The sequence below is a fragment of the Paramormyrops kingsleyae genome, chromosome 1 (genome assembly GCF_048594095.1).
Source record: "Paramormyrops kingsleyae isolate MSU_618 chromosome 1, PKINGS_0.4, whole genome shotgun sequence".
Taxonomy (NCBI): Eukaryota; Metazoa; Chordata; class Actinopteri; order Osteoglossiformes; family Mormyridae; genus Paramormyrops; species Paramormyrops kingsleyae.
Window position 1 is genome coordinate 19321844 of NC_132797.1, and position 15039 is coordinate 19336882.

General features: G+C 47.1%; 34 non-coding genes across 34 annotated transcripts; 12 read left to right on the plus strand and 22 right to left on the minus strand.

The window, feature by feature from the left end:
• Nucleotides 1-52: 52 nt before the first annotated feature.
• On the minus strand, nucleotides 53-124 carry trnaq-cug (transfer RNA glutamine (anticodon CUG)). Its single transcript has one exon. It is a non-coding gene; the product is annotated as a tRNA-Gln (tRNA).
• Nucleotides 125-418: 294 nt separating this feature from the next.
• trnaq-uug (transfer RNA glutamine (anticodon UUG)) lies at nucleotides 419-490 on the minus strand. Its single transcript has one exon. It is a non-coding gene; the product is annotated as a tRNA-Gln (tRNA).
• Nucleotides 491-952: 462 nt separating this feature from the next.
• Nucleotides 953-1024, plus strand: trnad-guc (transfer RNA aspartic acid (anticodon GUC)). The gene has a single exon. It is a non-coding gene; the product is annotated as a tRNA-Asp (tRNA).
• A 558-nt stretch (nucleotides 1025-1582) lies between these two features.
• On the minus strand, nucleotides 1583-1654 carry trnaq-uug (transfer RNA glutamine (anticodon UUG)). The gene has a single exon. It is a non-coding gene; the product is annotated as a tRNA-Gln (tRNA).
• Nucleotides 1655-2116: 462 nt separating this feature from the next.
• Nucleotides 2117-2188, plus strand: trnad-guc (transfer RNA aspartic acid (anticodon GUC)). The gene has a single exon. It is a non-coding gene; the product is annotated as a tRNA-Asp (tRNA).
• A 191-nt stretch (nucleotides 2189-2379) lies between these two features.
• On the minus strand, nucleotides 2380-2451 carry trnaq-cug (transfer RNA glutamine (anticodon CUG)). Its single transcript has one exon. It is a non-coding gene; the product is annotated as a tRNA-Gln (tRNA).
• Nucleotides 2452-3111: 660 nt separating this feature from the next.
• On the minus strand, nucleotides 3112-3183 carry trnaq-uug (transfer RNA glutamine (anticodon UUG)). Its single transcript has one exon. It is a non-coding gene; the product is annotated as a tRNA-Gln (tRNA).
• A 462-nt stretch (nucleotides 3184-3645) lies between these two features.
• On the plus strand, nucleotides 3646-3717 carry trnad-guc (transfer RNA aspartic acid (anticodon GUC)). Its single transcript has one exon. It is a non-coding gene; the product is annotated as a tRNA-Asp (tRNA).
• Nucleotides 3718-3908: 191 nt separating this feature from the next.
• On the minus strand, nucleotides 3909-3980 carry trnaq-cug (transfer RNA glutamine (anticodon CUG)). The gene has a single exon. It is a non-coding gene; the product is annotated as a tRNA-Gln (tRNA).
• A 294-nt stretch (nucleotides 3981-4274) lies between these two features.
• On the minus strand, nucleotides 4275-4346 carry trnaq-uug (transfer RNA glutamine (anticodon UUG)). Its single transcript has one exon. It is a non-coding gene; the product is annotated as a tRNA-Gln (tRNA).
• Nucleotides 4347-4808: 462 nt separating this feature from the next.
• trnad-guc (transfer RNA aspartic acid (anticodon GUC)) lies at nucleotides 4809-4880 on the plus strand. Its single transcript has one exon. It is a non-coding gene; the product is annotated as a tRNA-Asp (tRNA).
• Nucleotides 4881-5972: 1092 nt separating this feature from the next.
• On the plus strand, nucleotides 5973-6044 carry trnad-guc (transfer RNA aspartic acid (anticodon GUC)). Its single transcript has one exon. It is a non-coding gene; the product is annotated as a tRNA-Asp (tRNA).
• Nucleotides 6045-6235: 191 nt separating this feature from the next.
• trnaq-cug (transfer RNA glutamine (anticodon CUG)) lies at nucleotides 6236-6307 on the minus strand. Its single transcript has one exon. It is a non-coding gene; the product is annotated as a tRNA-Gln (tRNA).
• A 660-nt stretch (nucleotides 6308-6967) lies between these two features.
• Nucleotides 6968-7039, minus strand: trnaq-uug (transfer RNA glutamine (anticodon UUG)). Its single transcript has one exon. It is a non-coding gene; the product is annotated as a tRNA-Gln (tRNA).
• Nucleotides 7040-7501: 462 nt separating this feature from the next.
• Nucleotides 7502-7573, plus strand: trnad-guc (transfer RNA aspartic acid (anticodon GUC)). Its single transcript has one exon. It is a non-coding gene; the product is annotated as a tRNA-Asp (tRNA).
• Nucleotides 7574-7764: 191 nt separating this feature from the next.
• trnaq-cug (transfer RNA glutamine (anticodon CUG)) lies at nucleotides 7765-7836 on the minus strand. Its single transcript has one exon. It is a non-coding gene; the product is annotated as a tRNA-Gln (tRNA).
• A 294-nt stretch (nucleotides 7837-8130) lies between these two features.
• Nucleotides 8131-8202, minus strand: trnaq-uug (transfer RNA glutamine (anticodon UUG)). Its single transcript has one exon. It is a non-coding gene; the product is annotated as a tRNA-Gln (tRNA).
• A 462-nt stretch (nucleotides 8203-8664) lies between these two features.
• trnad-guc (transfer RNA aspartic acid (anticodon GUC)) lies at nucleotides 8665-8736 on the plus strand. The gene has a single exon. It is a non-coding gene; the product is annotated as a tRNA-Asp (tRNA).
• Nucleotides 8737-8927: 191 nt separating this feature from the next.
• trnaq-cug (transfer RNA glutamine (anticodon CUG)) lies at nucleotides 8928-8999 on the minus strand. The gene has a single exon. It is a non-coding gene; the product is annotated as a tRNA-Gln (tRNA).
• A 294-nt stretch (nucleotides 9000-9293) lies between these two features.
• Nucleotides 9294-9365, minus strand: trnaq-uug (transfer RNA glutamine (anticodon UUG)). The gene has a single exon. It is a non-coding gene; the product is annotated as a tRNA-Gln (tRNA).
• Nucleotides 9366-9827: 462 nt separating this feature from the next.
• On the plus strand, nucleotides 9828-9899 carry trnad-guc (transfer RNA aspartic acid (anticodon GUC)). The gene has a single exon. It is a non-coding gene; the product is annotated as a tRNA-Asp (tRNA).
• A 191-nt stretch (nucleotides 9900-10090) lies between these two features.
• Nucleotides 10091-10162, minus strand: trnaq-cug (transfer RNA glutamine (anticodon CUG)). Its single transcript has one exon. It is a non-coding gene; the product is annotated as a tRNA-Gln (tRNA).
• Nucleotides 10163-10456: 294 nt separating this feature from the next.
• On the minus strand, nucleotides 10457-10528 carry trnaq-uug (transfer RNA glutamine (anticodon UUG)). The gene has a single exon. It is a non-coding gene; the product is annotated as a tRNA-Gln (tRNA).
• A 462-nt stretch (nucleotides 10529-10990) lies between these two features.
• On the plus strand, nucleotides 10991-11062 carry trnad-guc (transfer RNA aspartic acid (anticodon GUC)). Its single transcript has one exon. It is a non-coding gene; the product is annotated as a tRNA-Asp (tRNA).
• A 191-nt stretch (nucleotides 11063-11253) lies between these two features.
• trnaq-cug (transfer RNA glutamine (anticodon CUG)) lies at nucleotides 11254-11325 on the minus strand. The gene has a single exon. It is a non-coding gene; the product is annotated as a tRNA-Gln (tRNA).
• A 294-nt stretch (nucleotides 11326-11619) lies between these two features.
• On the minus strand, nucleotides 11620-11691 carry trnaq-uug (transfer RNA glutamine (anticodon UUG)). The gene has a single exon. It is a non-coding gene; the product is annotated as a tRNA-Gln (tRNA).
• A 462-nt stretch (nucleotides 11692-12153) lies between these two features.
• On the plus strand, nucleotides 12154-12225 carry trnad-guc (transfer RNA aspartic acid (anticodon GUC)). Its single transcript has one exon. It is a non-coding gene; the product is annotated as a tRNA-Asp (tRNA).
• A 191-nt stretch (nucleotides 12226-12416) lies between these two features.
• On the minus strand, nucleotides 12417-12488 carry trnaq-cug (transfer RNA glutamine (anticodon CUG)). Its single transcript has one exon. It is a non-coding gene; the product is annotated as a tRNA-Gln (tRNA).
• Nucleotides 12489-12782: 294 nt separating this feature from the next.
• Nucleotides 12783-12854, minus strand: trnaq-uug (transfer RNA glutamine (anticodon UUG)). The gene has a single exon. It is a non-coding gene; the product is annotated as a tRNA-Gln (tRNA).
• Nucleotides 12855-13316: 462 nt separating this feature from the next.
• trnad-guc (transfer RNA aspartic acid (anticodon GUC)) lies at nucleotides 13317-13388 on the plus strand. The gene has a single exon. It is a non-coding gene; the product is annotated as a tRNA-Asp (tRNA).
• Nucleotides 13389-13579: 191 nt separating this feature from the next.
• Nucleotides 13580-13651, minus strand: trnaq-cug (transfer RNA glutamine (anticodon CUG)). The gene has a single exon. It is a non-coding gene; the product is annotated as a tRNA-Gln (tRNA).
• A 294-nt stretch (nucleotides 13652-13945) lies between these two features.
• Nucleotides 13946-14017, minus strand: trnaq-uug (transfer RNA glutamine (anticodon UUG)). The gene has a single exon. It is a non-coding gene; the product is annotated as a tRNA-Gln (tRNA).
• A 462-nt stretch (nucleotides 14018-14479) lies between these two features.
• trnad-guc (transfer RNA aspartic acid (anticodon GUC)) lies at nucleotides 14480-14551 on the plus strand. Its single transcript has one exon. It is a non-coding gene; the product is annotated as a tRNA-Asp (tRNA).
• Nucleotides 14552-14742: 191 nt separating this feature from the next.
• Nucleotides 14743-14814, minus strand: trnaq-cug (transfer RNA glutamine (anticodon CUG)). The gene has a single exon. It is a non-coding gene; the product is annotated as a tRNA-Gln (tRNA).
• Between the last annotated feature and the right edge of the window lie 225 nt (nucleotides 14815-15039).

The following is a 15039-nucleotide window of genomic DNA, read 5'->3' on the forward strand; positions in this document are numbered from 1 at the left end:
AAACACCGGTGCTCCTTACGTGCGGAACGCAGTAAGCGATCATCCAGGCAGGAGGTCCCACCGAGACTTGAACTCGGATTACTGGATTCAGAGTCCAGAGTGCTGACCATTACACCATGGGACCTTGGATTCCCTTCCCGTCTTGCTGCTGCTTCACCGTAGCCTATGGACATGGCAAACCTTGACCAAAACGGCACAACTTTCCTGTTGGACATTAGTGAACCTTTCAGATATATCTGCAGTATGTGTGTGATACAGCTGACACACGGAAGTAAATGGTAGCTTGAGGGGATCGGAGCAAGAAGTAGCAGCACAATTGAACCAAACGGGCAAAGACACACCTCCCTTGGCTCACAGGGGAACAATGGATGGTCCCTTCACACAGAATCATACAAGAAAGTAGCACGTCTTAAGACAAAGGCCCCACCGAGACTTGAACTCGGATCACTGGATTCAAAGCCCAGAGTGCTGGCCATTACACCATGGGACCAAGACCAGACGTGGTTGCTTCTTCAGTGTAGACAATGGACCCCGTCAACCTTGACTCACCTGGCATGGCATTCCTGCTGGTTCTTAAGGAAACTTTGAGAAGTGTCTTCGCTTTGCATAGAAAACAGCCGATACATGTAATAAAATGGAAAATTCTAGCATGTTGACCGCAGAGAATGGCCAACAGAGAATTGGTGTGAGTCATTCCCAAATCCTCATTTGAATCACTGGTCTAAATGAGCAAGCAATAATCGAATGGAACTGTGAAACCAAAAGGCAAGATCTCACCATTAATTTAATAGGTTCATCTTGTCTTAATAGAGACGCTTCCACTGAGTAAAGTTTAATACATTTTGTTTGCTGTCATGCAGGTATCACAGCATCAAACACAATGTAATTTGAAGAACACATAAGGATACCACAGCCACGGGAGGCGTTTGGGCAGGCGTGTTCTTTGCCTGTCTCCTCGTTAGTATAGTGGTGAGTATCCCCGCCTGTCACGCGGGAGACCGGGGTTCGATTCCCCGACGGGGAGTGTGCTGCTCCTTTTAGCCGCCAAACTCAAGTTGCAGGAATGTTGACGTTGGCTAGGTTGAGATGAATGGAGTCAGATGATGCAGGACAATCGAAAAAAAAGTAATCTGCAAAAAACCAATTCGCCTATGCTGTTAAAGCAAACACCGGTGCTCCTTACGTGCGGAACGCAGTAAGCGATCATCCAGGCAGGAGGTCCCACCGAGACTTGAACTCGTATTACTGGATTCAGAGTCCTGAGTGCTGACCATTACACCATGGGACCTTGTATTCCCTTCCCGTCTTGCTGCTGCTTCACCGTAGCCTATGGACATGGCAAACCTTGACCAAAACGGCACAACTTTCCTGTTGGACATTAGTGAACCTTTCAGATATATCTGCAGTATGTGTGTGATACAGCTGACACACGGAAGTAAATGGTAGCTTGAGGGGATCGGAGCAAGAAGTAGCAGCATAATTGAACCAAACGGGCAAAGACACACCTCCCTTGGCTCACAGGGGAACAATGGCTGGTCCCTTCACACAGAATCATACAAGAAAGTAGCACGTCTTAAGACAAAGGCCCCACCGAGACTTGAACTCGGATCACTGGATTCAAAGCCCAGAGTGCTGGCCATTACACCATGGGACCAAGACCAGACGTGGTTGCTTCTTCAGTGTAGACAATGGACCCCGTCAACCTTGACTCACCTGGCATGGCATTCCTGCTGGTTCTTAAGGAAACTTTGAGAAGTGTCTTCGCTTTGCATAGAAAACAGCCGATACATGTAATAAAATGGAAAATTCTAGCATGTTGACCGCAGAGAATGGCCAACAGAGAATTGGTGTGAGTCATTCCCAAATCCTCATTTGAATCACTGGTCTAAATGAGCAAGCAATAATCGAATGGAACTGTGAAACCAAAAGGCAAGATCTCACCATTAATTTAATAGGTTCATCTTGTCTTAATAGAGACGCTTCCACTGAGTAAAGTTTAATACATTTTGTTTGCTGTCATGCAGGTATCACAGCATCAAACACAATGTAATTTGAAGAACACATAAGTATACCACAGCCACGGGAGGCGTTTGGGCAGGCGTGGTCTTTGCCTGTCTCCTCATTAGTATAGTGGTGAGTATCCCCGCCTGTCACGCGGGAGACCGGGGTTCGATTCCCCGACGGGGAGTGTGCTGCTCCTTTTAGCCGCCAAACTCAAGTTGCAGGAATGTTGACGTTGGCTAGGTTGAGATGAATGGAGTCAGATGATGCAGGACAATCGGAAAAAAGTAATCTGCAAAAAACCAATTCGCCTATGCTGTTAAAGCAAACACCGGTGCTCCTTACGTGCGGAACGCAGTAAGCGATCATCCAGGCAGGAGGTCCCACCGAGACTTGAACTCGGATTACTGGATTCAGAGTCCAGAGTGCTGACCATTACACCATGGGACCTTGGATTCCCTTCCCGTCTTGCTGCTGCTTCACCGTAGCCTATGGACATGGCAAACCTTGACCAAAACGGCACAACTTTCCTGTTGGACATTAGTGAACCTTTCAGATATATCTGCAGTATGTGTGTGATACAGCTGACACACGGAAGTAAATGGTAACTTGAGGGGATCGGAGCAAGAAGTAGCAGCATAATTGAACCAAACGGGCAAAGACACACCTCCCTTGGCTCACAGGGGAACAATGGCTGGTCCCTTCACACAGAATCATACAAGAAAGTAGCACGTCTTAAGACAAAGGCCCCACCGAGACTTGAACTCGGATTACTGGATTCAGAGTCCAGAGTGCTGACCAGTACACCATGGGACCTTGGATTCCCTTCCCGTCTTGCTGCTGCTTCACCGTAGCCTATGGACATGGCAAACCTTGACCAAAACGGCACAACTTTCCTGTTGGACATTAGTGAACCTTTCAGATATATCTGCAGTATGTGTGTGATACAGCTGACACACGGAAGTAAATGGTAGCTTGAGGGGATCGGAGCAAGAAGTAGCAGCATAATTGAACCAAACGGGCAAAGACACACCTCCCTTGGCTCACAGGGGAACAATGGCTGGTCCCTTCACACAGAATCATACAAGAAAGTAGCACGTCTTAAGACAAAGGCCCCACCGAGACTTGAACTCGGATCACTGGATTCAAAGCCCAGAGTGCTGGCCATTACACCATGGGACCAAGACCAGACGTGGTTGCTTCTTCAGTGTAGACAATGGACCCCGTCAACCTTGACTCACCTGGCATGGCATTCCTGCTGGTTCTTAAGGAAACTTTGAGAAGTGTCTTCGCTTTGCATAGAAAACAGCCGATACATGTAATAAAATGGAAAATTCTAGCATGTTGACCGCAGAGAATGGCCAACAGAGAATTGGTGTGAGTCATTCCCAAATCCTCATTTGAATCACTGGTCTAAATGAGCAAGCAATAATCGAATGGAACTGTGAAACCAAAAGGCAAGATCTCACCATTAATTTAATAGGTTCATCTTGTCTTAATAGAGACGCTTCCACTGAGTAAAGTTTAATACATTTTGTTTGCTGTCATGCAGGTATCACAGCATCAAACACAATGTAATTTGAAGAACACATAAGTATACCACAGCCACGGGAGGCGTTTGGGCAGGCATGTTCTTTCCCTGTCTCCTCGTTAGTATAGTGGTGAGTATCCCCGCCTGTCACGCGGGAGACCGGGGTTCGATTCCCCGATGGGGAGTGTGCTGCTCCTTTTAGCCGCCAAACTCAAGTTGCAGGAATGTTGACGTTGGCTAGGTTTAGATGAATGGAGTCAGATGATGCAGGACAATCGAAAAAAAGTAATCGGCAAAAAACCAATTCGCCTATGCTGTTAAAGCAAACACCGGTGCTCCTTACGTGCGGAACGCAGTAAGCGATCATCCAGGCAGAAGGTCCCACCGAGACTTGAACTCGGATTACTGGATTCAGAGTCCAGAGTGCTGACCATTACACCATGGGACCTTGGATTCCCTTCCCGTCTTGCTGCTGCTTCACCGTAGCCTATGGACATGGCAAACCTTGACCAAAACGGCACAACTTTCCTGTTGGACATTAGTGAACCTTTCAGATATATCTGCAGTATGTGTGTGATACAGCTGACACACGGAAGTAAATGGTAGCTTGAGGGGATCGGAGCAAGAAGTAGCAGCATAATTGAACCAAACGGGCAAAGACACACCTCCCTTGGCTCACAGGGGAACAATGGCTGGTCCCTTCACACAGAATCATACAAGAAAGTAGCACGTCTTAAGACAAAGGCCCCACCGAGACTTGAACTCGGATCACTGGATTCAAAGCCCAGAGTGCTGGCCATTACACCATGGGACCAAGACCAGACGTGGTTGCTTCTTCAGTGTAGACAATGGACCCCGTCAACCTTGACTCACCTGGCATGGCATTCCTGCTGGTTCTTAAGGAAACTTTGAGAAGTGTCTTCGCTTTGCATAGAAAACAGCCGATACATGTAATAAAATGGAAAATTCTAGCATGTTGACCGCAGAGAATGGCCAACAGAGAATTGGTGTGAGTCATTCCCAAATCCTCATTTGAATCACTGGTCTAAATGAGCAAGCAATAATCGAACGGAACTGTGAAACCAAAAGGCAAGATCTCACCATTAATTTAATAGGTTCATCTTGTCTTAATAGAGACGCTTCCACTGAGTAAAGTTTAATACATTTTGTTTGCTGTCATGCAGGTATCACAGCATCAAACACAATGTAATTTGAAGAACACATAAGTATACCACAGCCACGGGAGGCGTTTGGGCAGGCGTGGTCTTTGCCTGTCTCCTCGTTAGTATAGTGGTGAGTATCCCCGCCTGTCACGCGGGAGACCGGGGTTCGATTCCCCGACGGGGAGTGTGCTGCTCCTTTTAGCCGCCAAACTCAAGTTGCAGGAATGTTGACGTTGGCTAGGTTGAGATGAATGGAGTCAGATGATGCAGGACAATCGAAAAAAAAGTAATCTGCAAAAAACCAATTCGCCTATGCTGTTAAAGCAAACACCGGTGCTCCTTACGTGCGGAACGCAGTAAGCGATCATCCAGGCAGGAGGTCCCACCGAGACTTGAACTCGGATTACTGGATTCAGAGTCCTGAGTGATGACCATTACACCATGGGACCTTGTATTCCCTTCCCGTCTTGCTGCTGCTTCACCGTAGCCTATGGACATGGCAAACCTTGACCAAAACGGCACAACTTTCCTGTTGGACATTAGTGAACCTTTCAGATATATCTGCAGTATGTGTGTGATACAGCTGACACACGGAAGTAAATGGTAGCTTGAGGGGATCGGAGCAAGAAGTAGCAGCATAATTGAACCAAACGGGCAAAGACACACCTCCCTTGGCTCACAGGGGAACAATGGCTGGTCCCTTCACACAGAATCATACAAGAAAGTAGCACGTCTTAAGACAAAGGCCCCACCGATACTTGACCTCGGATCACTGGATTCAAAGCCCAGAGTGCTGGCCATTACACCATGGGACCAAGACCAGACGTGGTTGCTTCTTCAGTGTAGACAATGGACCCCGTCAACCTTGACTCACCTGGCATGGCATTCCTGCTGGTTCTTAAGGAAACTTTGAGAAGTGTCTTCGCTTTGCATAGAAAACAGCCGATACATGTAATAAAATGGAAAATTCTAGCATGTTGACCGCAGAGAATGGCCAACAGAGAATTGATGTGAGTCATTCCCAAATCCTCATTTGAATCACTGGTCTAAATGAGCAAGCAATAATCGAATGGAACTGTGAAACCAAAAGGCAAGATCTCACCATTAATTTAATAGGTTCATCTTGTCTTAATAGAGACGCTTCCACTGAGTAAAGTTTAATACATTTTGTTTGCTGTCATGCAGGTATCACAGCATCAAACACAATGTAATTTGAAGAACACATAAGTATACCACAGCCACGGGAGGCGTTTGGGCAGGCGTGGTCTTTGCCTGTCTCCTCGTTAGTATAGTGGTGAGTATCCCCGCCTGTCACGCGGGAGACCGGGGTTCGATTCCCCGACGGGGAGTGTGCTGCTCCTTTTAGCCGCCAAACTCAAGTTGCAGGAATGTTGACGTTGGCTAGGTTGAGATGAATGGAGTCAGATGATGCAGGACAATCGAAAAAAAGTAATCTGCAAAAAACCAATTCGCCTATGCTGTTAAAGCAAACACCGGTGCTCCTTACGTGTGGAACGCAGTAAGCGACCATCCAGGCAGGAGGTCCCACCGAGACTTGAACTCGGATTACTGGATTCAGAGTCCAGAGTGCTGACCATTACACCATGGGACCTTGGATTCCCTTCCCGTCTTGCTGCTGCTTCACCGTAGCCTATGGACATGGCAAACCTTGACCAAAACGGCACAACTTTCCTGTTGGACATTAGTGAACCTTTCAGATATATCTGCAGTATGTGTGTGATACAGCTGACACACGGAAGTAAATGGTAACTTGAGGGGATCGGAGCAAGAAGTAGCAGCATAATTGAACCAAACGGGCAAAGACACACCTCCCTTGGCTCACAGGGGAACAATGGCTGGTCCCTTCACACAGAATCATACAAGAAAGTAGCACGTCTTAAGACAAAGGCCCCACCGAGACTTGAACTCGGATTACTGGATTCAGAGTCCAGAGTGCTGACCAGTACACCATGGGACCTTGGATTCCCTTCCCGTCTTGCTGCTGCTTCACCGTAGCCTATGGACATGGCAAACCTTGACCAAAACGGCACAACTTTCCTGTTGGACATTAGTGAACCTTTCAGATATATCTGCAGTATGTGTGTGATACAGCTGACACACGGAAGTAAATGGTAGCTTGAGGGGATCGGAGCAAGAAGTAGCAGCATAATTGAACCAAACGGGCAAAGACACACCTCCCTTGGCTCACAGGGGAACAATGGCTGGTCCCTTCACACAGAATCATACAAGAAAGTAGCACGTCTTAAGACAAAGGCCCCACCGAGACTTGAACTCGGATCACTGGATTCAAAGCCCAGAGTGCTGGCCATTACACCATGGGACCAAGACCAGACGTGGTTGCTTCTTCAGTGTAGACAATGGACCCCGTCAACCTTGACTCACCTGGCATGGCATTCCTGCTGGTTCTTAAGGAAACTTTGAGAAGTGTCTTCGCTTTGCATAGAAAACAGCCGATACATGTAATAAAATGGAAAATTCTAGCATGTTGACCGCAGAGAATGGCCAACAGAGAATTGGTGTGAGTCATTCCCAAATCCTCATTTGAATCACTGGTCTAAATGAGCAAGCAATAATCGAATGGAACTGTGAAACCAAAAGGCAAGATCTCACCATTAATTTAATAGGTTCATCTTGTCTTAATAGAGACGCTTCCACTGAGTAAAGTTTAATACATTTTGTTTGCTGTCATGCAGGTATCACAGCATCAAACACAATGTTATTTGAAGAACACATAAGTATACCACAGCCACGGGAGGCGTTTGGGCAGGCGTGGTCTTTGCCTGTCTCCTCGTTAGTATAGTGGTGAGTATCCCCGCCTGTCACGCGGGAGACCGGGGTTCGATTCCCCGACGGGGAGTGTGCTGCTCCTTTTAGCCGCCAAACTCAAGTTGCAGGAATGTTGACGTTGGCTAGGTTTAGATGAATGGAGTCAGATGATGCAGGACAATCGAAAAAAAGTAATCGGCAAAAAACCAATTCGCCTATGCTGTTAAAGCAAACACCGGTGCTCCTTACGTGCGGAACGCAGTAAGCGATCATCCAGGCAGGAGGTCCCACCGAGACTTGAACTCGGATTACTGGATTCAGAGTCCAGAGTGCTGACCATTACACCATGGGACCTTGGATTCCCTTCCCGTCTTGCTGCTGCTTCACCGTAGCCTATGGACATGGCAAACCTTGACCAAAACGGCACAACTTTCCTGTTGGACATTAGTGAACCTTTCAGATATATCTGCAGTATGTGTGTGATACAGCTGACACACGGAAGTAAATGGTAGCTTGAGGGGATCGGAGCAAGAAGTAGCAGCATAATTGAACCAAACGGGCAAAGACACACCTCCCTTGGCTCACAGGGGAACAATGGCTGGTCCCTTCACACAGAATCATACAAGAAAGTAGCACGTCTTAAGACAAAGGCCCCACCGAGACTTGAACTCGGATCACTGGATTCAAAGCCCAGAGTGCTGGCCATTACACCATGGGACCAAGACCAGACGTGGTTGCTTCTTCAGTGTAGACAATGGACCCCGTCAACCTTGACTCACCTGGCATGGCATTCCTGCTGGTTCTTAAGGAAACTTTGAGAAGTGTCTTCGCTTTGCATAGAAAACAGCCGATACATGTAATAAAATGGAAAATTCTAGCATGTTGACCGCAGAGAATGGCCAACAGAGAATTGGTGTGAGTCATTCCCAAATCCTCATCTGAATCACTGGTCTAAATGAGCAAGCAATAATCGAATGGAACTGTGAAACCAAAAGGCAAGATCTCACCATTAATTTAATAGGTTCATCTTGTCTTAATAGAGACGCTTCCACTGAGTAAAGTTTAATACATTTTGTTTGCTGTCATGCAGGTATCACAGCATCAAACACAATGTAATTTGAAGAACACATAAGTATACCACAGCCACGGGAGACGTTTGGGCAGGCGTGTTCTTTGCCTGTCTCCTCGTTAGTATAGTGGTGAGTATCCCCGCCTGTCACGCGGGAGACCGGGGTTCGATTCCCCGACGGGGAGTGTGCTGCTCCTTTTAGCCGCCAAACTCAAGTTGCAGGAATGTTGACGTTGGCTAGGTTGAGATGAATGGAGTCAGATGATGCAGGACAATCGAAAAAAAGTAAACGGCAAAAAACCAATTCGCCTATGCTGTTAAAGCAAACACCGGTGCTCCTTACGTGCGGAACGCAGTAAGCGATCATCCAGGCAGGAGGTCCCACCGAGACTTGAACTCGGATTACTGGATTCAGAGTCCAGAGTGCTGACCATTACACCATGGGACCTTGGATTCCCTTCCCGTCTTGCTGCTGCTTCACCGTAGCCTATGGACATGGCAAACCTTGACCAAAACGGCACAACTTTCCTGTTGGACATTAGTGAACCTTTCAGATATATCTACAGTATGTGTGTGATACAGCTGACACACGGAAGTAAATGGTAGCTTGAGGGGATCGGAGCAAGAAGTAGCAGCATAATTGAACCAAACGGGAAAAGACACACCTCCCTTGGCTCACAGGGGAACAATGGCTGGTCCCTTCACACAGAATCATACAAGAAAGTAGCACGTCTTAAGACAAAGGCCCCACCGAGACTTGAACTCGGATCACTGGATTCAAAGCCCAGAGTGCTGGCCATTACACCATGGGACCAAGACCAGACGTGGTTGCTTCTTCAGTGTAGACAATGGACCCCGTCAACCTTGACTCACCTGGCATGGCATTCCTGCTGGTTCTTAAGGAAACTTTGAGAAGTGTCTTCGCTTTGCATAGAAAACAGCCGATACATGTAATAAAATGGAAAATTCTAGCATGTTGACCGCAGAGAATGGCCAACAGAGAATTGGTGTGAGTCATTCCCAAATCCTCATTTGAATCACTGGTCTAAATGAGCAAGCAATAATCGAATGGAACTGTGAAACCAAAAGGCAAGATCTCACCATTAATTTAATAGGTTCATCTTGTCTTAATAGAGACGCTTCCACTGAGTAAAGTTTAATACATTTTGTTTGCTGTCATGCAGGTATCACAGCATCAAACACAATGTTATTTGAAGAACACATAAGTATACCACAGCCACGGGAGGCGTTTGGGCAGGCGTGGTCTTTGCCTGTCTCCTCGTTAGTATAGTGGTGAGTATCCCCGCCTGTCACGCGGGAGACCGGGGTTCGATTCCCCGACGGGGAGTGTGCTGCTCCTTTTAGCCGCCAAACTCAAGTTGCAGGAATGTTGACGTTGGGTAGGTTTAGATGAATGGAGTCAGATGATGCAGGACAATCGAAAAAAAGTAATCGGCAAAAAACCAATTCGCCTATGCTGTTAAAGCAAACACCGGTGCTCCTTACGTGCGGAACGCAGTAAGCGATCATCCAGGCAGGAGGTCCCACCGAGACTTGAACTCGGATTACTGGATTCAGAGTCCAGAGTGCTGACCATTACACCATGGGACCTTGGATTCCCTTCCCGTCTTGCTGCTGCTTCACCGTAGCCTATGGACATGGCAAACCTTGACCAAAACGGCACAACTTTCCTGTTGGACATTAGTGAACCTTTCAGATATATCTACAGTATGTGTGTGATACAGCTGACACACGGAAGTAAATGGTAGCTTGAGGGGATCGGAGCAAGAAGTAGCAGCATAATTGAACCAAACGGGAAAAGACACACCTCCCTTGGCTCACAGGGGAACAATGGCTGGTCCCTTCACACAGAATCATACAAGAAAGTAGCACGTCTTAAGACAAAGGCCCCACCGAGACTTGAACTCGGATCACTGGATTCAAAGCCCAGAGTGCTGGCCATTACACCATGGGACCAAGACCAGACGTGGTTGCTTCTTCAGTGTAGACAATGGACCCCGTCAACCTTGACTCACCTGGCATGGCATTCCTGCTGGTTCTTAAGGAAACTTTGAGAAGTGTCTTCGCTTTGCATAGAAAACAGCCGATACATGTAATAAAATGGAAAATTCTAGCATGTTGACCGCAGAGAATGGCCAACAGAGAATTGGTGTGAGTCATTCCCAAATCCTCATTTGAATCACTGGTCTAAATGAGCAAGCAATAATCGAATGGAACTGTGAAACCAAAAGGCAAGATCTCACCATTAATTTAATAGGTTCATCTTGTCTTAATAGAGACGCTTCCACTGAGTAAAGTTTAATACATTTTGTTTGCTGTCATGCAGGTATCACAGCATCAAACACAATGTAATTTGAAGAACACATAAGTATACCACAGCCACGGGAGACGTTTGGGCAGGCGTGTTCTTTGCCTGTCTCCTCGTTAGTATAGTGGTGAGTATCCCCGCCTGTCACGCGGGAGACCGGGGTTCGATTCCCCGACGGGGAGTGTGCTGCTCCTTTTAGCCGCCAAACTCAAGTTGCAGGAATGTTGACGTTGGCTAGGTTGAGATGAATGGAGTCAGATGATGCAGGACAATCGAAAAAAAGTAAACGGCAAAAAACCAATTCGCCTATGCTGTTAAAGCAAACACCGGTGCTCCTTACGTGCGGAACGCAGTAAGCGATCATCCAGGCAGGAGGTCCCACCGAGACTTGAACTCGGATTACTGGATTCAGAGTCCAGAGTGCTGACCATTACACCATGGGACCTTGGATTCCCTTCCCATCTTGCTGCTGCTTCACCGTAGCCTATGGACATGGCAAACCTTGACCAAAACGGCACAACTTTCCTGTTGGACATTAGTGAACCTTTCAGATATATCTGCAGTATGTGTGTGATACAGCTGACACACGGAAGTAAATGGTAGCTTGAGGGGATCGGAGCAAGAAGTAGCAGCATAATTGAACCAAACGGGCAAAGACACACCTCCCTTGGCTCACAGGGGAACAATGGCTGGTCCCTTCACACAGAATCATACAAGAAAGTAGCACGTCTTAAGACAAAGGCCCCACCGAGACTTGAACTCGGATCACTGGATTCAAAGCCCAGAGTGCTGGCCATTACACCATGGGACCAAGACCAGACGTGGTTGCTTCTTCAGTGTAGACAATGGACCCCGTCAACCTTGACTCACCTGGCATGGCATTCCTGCTGGTTCTTAAGGAAACTTTGAGAAGTGTCTTCGCTTTGCATAGAAAACAGCCGATACATGTAATAAAATGGAAAATTCTAGCATGTTGACCGCAGAGAATGGCCAACAGAGAATTGGTGTGAGTCATTCCCAAATCCTCATTTGAATCACTGGTCTAAATGAGCAAGCAATAATCGAATGGAACTGTGAAACCAAAAGGCAAGATCTCACCATTAATTTAATAGGTTCATCTTGTCTTAATAGAGACGCTTCCACTGAGTAAAGTTTAATACATTTTGTTTGCTGTCATGCAGGTATCACAGCATCAAACACAATGTAATTTGAAGAACACATAAGTATACCACAGCCACGGGAGGCGTTTGGGCAGGCGTGGTCTTTGCCTGTCTCCTCGTTAGTATAGTGGTGAGTATCCCCGCCTGTCACGCGGGAGACCGGGGTTCGATTCCCCGACGGGGAGTGTGCTGCTCCTTTTAGCCGCCAAACTCAAGTTGCAGGAATGTTGACGTTGGCTAGGTTTAGATGAATGGAGTCAGATGATGCAGGACAATCGAAAAAAAGTAATCGGCAAAAAACCAATTCGCCTATGCTGTTAAAGCAAACACCGGTGCTCCTTACGTGCGGAACGCAGTAAGCGATCATCCAGGCAGGAGGTCCCACCGAGACTTGAACTCGGATTACTGGATTCAGAGTCCAGAGTGCTGACCATTACACCATGGGACCTTGGATTCCCTTCCCGTCTTGCTGCTGCTTCACCGTAGCCTATGGACATGGCAAACCTTGACCAAAACGGCACAACTTTCCTGTTGGACATTAGTGAACCTTTCAGATATATCTGCAGTATGTGTGTGATACAGCTGACACACGGAAGTAAATGGTAGCTTGAGGGGATCGGAGCAAGAAGTAGCAGCATAATTGAACCAAACGGGCAAAGACACACCTCCCTTGGCTCACAGGGGAACAATGGCTGGTCCCTTCACACAGAATCATACAAGAAAGTAGCACATCTTAAGACAAAGGCCCCACCGAGACTTGAACTCGGATCACTGGATTCAAAGCCCAGAGTGCTGGCCATTACACCATGGGACCAAGACCAGACGTGGTTGCTTCTTCAGTGTAGACAATGGACCCCGTCAACCTTGACTCACCTGGCATGGCATTCCTGCTGGTTCTTAAGGAAACTTTGAGAAGTGTCTTCGCTTTGCATAGAAAACAGCCGATACATGTAATAAAATGGAAAATTCTAGCATGTTGACCGCAGAGAATGGCCAACAGAGAATTGGTGTGAGTCATTCCCAAATCCTCATTTGAATCACTGGTCTAAATGAGCAAGCAATAATCGAATGGAACTGTGAAACCAAAAGGCAAGATCTCACCATTAATTTAATAGGTTCATCTTGTCTTAATAGAGACGCTTCCACTGAGTAAAGTTTAATACATTTTGTTTGCTGTCATGCAGGTATCACAGCATCAAACACAATGTAATTTGAAGAACACATAAGTATACCACAGCCACGGGAGGCGTTTGGGCAGGCGTGGTCTTTGCCTGTCTCCTCGTTAGTATAGTGGTGAGTATCCCCGCCTGTCACGCGGGAGACCGGGGTTCGATTCCCCGACGGGGAGTGTGCTGCTCCTTTTAGCCGCCAAACTCAAGTTGCAGGAATGTTGACGTTGGCTAGGTTTAGATGAATGGAGTCAGATGATGCAGGACAATCGAAAAAAAGTAATCGGCAAAAAACCAATTCGCCTATGCTGTTAAAGCAAACACCGGTGCTCCTTACGTGCGGAACGCAGTAAGCGATCATCCAGGCAGGAGGTCCCACCGAGACTTGAACTCGGATTACTGGATTCAGAGTCCAGAGTGCTGACCATTACACCATGGGACCTTGGATTCCCTTCCCGTCTTGCTGCTGCTTCACCGTAGCCTATGGACATGGCAAACCTTGACCAAAACGGCACAACTTTCCTGTTGGACATTAGTGAACCTTTCAGATATATCTGCAGTATGTGTGTGATACAGCTGACACACGGAAGTAAATGGTAGCTTGAGGGGATCGGAGCAAGAAGTAGCAGCATAATTGAACCAAACGGGCAAAGACACACCTCCCTTGGCTCACAGGGGAACAATGGCTGGTCCCTTCACACAGAATCATACAAGAAAGTAGCACGTCTTAAGACAAAGGCCCCACCGAGACTTGAACTCGGATCACTGGATTCAAAGCCCAGAGTGCTGGCCATTACACCATGGGACCAAGACCAGACGTGGTTGCTTCTTCAGTGTAGACAATGGACCCCGTCAACCTTGACTCACCTGGCATGGCATTCCTGCTGGTTCTTAAGGAAACTTTGAGAAGTGTCTTCGCTTTGCATAGAAAACAGCCGATACATGTAATAAAATGGAAAATTCTAGCATGTTGACCGCAGAGAATGGCCAACAGAGAATTGGTGTGAGTCATTCCCAAATCCTCATTTGAATCACTGGTCTAAATGAGCAAGCAATAATCGAATGGAACTGTGAAACCAAAAGGCAAGATCTCACCATTAATTTAATAGGTTCATCTTGTCTTAATAGAGACGCTTCCACTGAGTAAAGTTTAATACATTTTGTTTGCTGTCATGCAGGTATCACAGCATCAAACACAATGTAATTTGAAGAACACATAAGTATACCACAGCCACGGGAGGCGTTTGGGCAGGCGTGGTCTTTGCCTGTCTCCTCGTTAGTATAGTGGTGAGTATCCCCGCCTGTCACGCGGGAGACCGGGGTTCGATTCCCCGACGGGGAGTGTGCTGCTCCTTTTAGCCGCCAAACTCAAGTTGCAGGAATGTTGACGTTGGCTAGGTTTAGATGAATGGAGTCAGATGATACAGGACAATCGAAAAAAAGTAATCGGCAAAAAACCAATTCGCCTATGCTGTTAAAGCAAACACCGGTGCTCCTTACGTGCAGAACGCAGTAAGCGATCATCCAGGCAGGAGGTCCCACCGAGACTTGAACTCGGATTACTGGATTCAGAGTCCAGAGTGCTGACCATTACACCATGGGACCTTGGATTCCCTTCCCGTCTTGCTGCTGCTTCACCGTAGCCTATGGACATGGCAAACCTTGACCAAAACGGCACAACTTTCCTGTTGGACATTAGTGAACCTTTCAGATATATCTGCAGTATGTGTGTGATACAGCTGACACACGGAAGTAAATGGTAGCTTGAGGGGATCGGAGCAAGAAGTAGCAGCATAATTGAACCAAACGGGCAAAGACACACCTCCCTTG